The sequence below is a fragment of the Colobus angolensis genome, unplaced genomic scaffold (assembly GCF_000951035.1).
Source record: "Colobus angolensis palliatus isolate OR3802 unplaced genomic scaffold, Cang.pa_1.0 Scaffold15, whole genome shotgun sequence".
Classification (NCBI taxonomy): domain Eukaryota; kingdom Metazoa; phylum Chordata; class Mammalia; order Primates; family Cercopithecidae; genus Colobus; species Colobus angolensis.
The window spans coordinates 12,476,711-12,478,259 of NW_012114599.1; positions in this window are offsets into that span (position 1 = coordinate 12,476,711).

A 1,549-nucleotide genomic window follows, 5' to 3' on the forward strand; every position below is an offset into this window, starting at 1 on the left:
AAAAAAAAAAACAAAGTGATGTACAACCACTTTGGAAAACAATTTGGCATTATCTAGTAAAGTTGAATCCATGTATACCCACAAAACTGTCAATTCTATTCCTACATACATCCTTACAAGAATGTCCATAAAACCCTGTTTATAATAGCCAAAAGAACAGGGAACAACCATAATGCCCATCAAAAGAAGAATGGATTAAAAAATTTATATTCACACACAGGAGTACTATATAGTATTGAAAACAATTGAATTACAGCTAAATGTAATAACTTAACACAATACAACTCTTGGGAACATAATGTTAAGCGAACAAAGCAGGTTTTCAGAAAATATATGCAGAATAATTCCATTTATATGAAGTTCCAGAGCATGCAAACCAAATCATTTTGTGTAAGAAACCCAACAAATGTGATGAGACAACAATGGGAAGGAAGGGAATGAGAAATATTAAATTCTGGATGGTGGTTATCTTTCAGGACGGGGAATTACGTGATTGGGGAAATGGACTTTCAAAGGTAATGGTAACTTCCTTAAACTGGATGGTAGGTCCACTAGTGTTTGCTGCATAGTTACACATTTTATCTTAAATACATTTTATATCTATTTTATCAACCGCTTTAAAGGCAACTGTGCTGTAAGGCAGTGGCTAAAAACAGAAAATAGTCCATCGGGAAGGGTGAGATGGCTTTCTACTGAGCACATTGCTAGAAGTGACAGCCCAGTGGGCCTTCCAAGTATATGCCAGGGTGTTAGATGAGTAGAGAGGAGACCACCCAGGAAGTTTGGACAAGGGGCCTGGCATGAGCTCTGGAGAAGATATATTTGAGGAACACTGGGTGTGCTAGTTTGTTGTCCTGAAATGCTGTAGAGAATGCTGAAAGATAATTTAAATTGCATCTTAGAAGACCCTGAAGGTTAATTTCAACTTAGGGCAATTGTTTTAGTTTGTTTTCTTATTGCCATAAATGGATACTTGAGGCTGGATAATTTATAAGGAAAAGAGATTTCTAAGACTTACGGTTCTGCAGGCTGTTTGAGAAGCATGGCACCAGCATCTGCTTCTGCTCAGGCTGCTTCCACTCATGGAGGAAGGTGAAGGACAGCGGATGTGCAGAGATCATATAGCAAGAGAGGCAGCAAGAGAGTGAGGGAGAAGGGCCAGGCTCTTTTATAACAACCAGCTCTTGAGGGAACTAATAGATTGAGAACTCCTTGCTTCCCCTCCCCAGGATGGCATTAATCCATTAATGAGGGATCTCCCCCCATGACCCAAACACTTCCCATCACGCCCCACCTCCAACATTGGGATCAAATTTCAACATGAGATTTTGGGGGACAAACATCCAAACTATAGCAGCAACCAACTACCATTCTAAAACTGCCAAGTGAGTTTAGGATTTTAAAAAAGGGCCACATTTAGGTTAAGCAAAAAGTGAAAATACAGTAAGAGAAAATACTTTCATAAAGGCTTTAAAAAGTGTTCATAAAAAGCAGTTCATACATTTTTCACATAAGATTCATCAATAGATGCTAAAACTATTGGATGAAA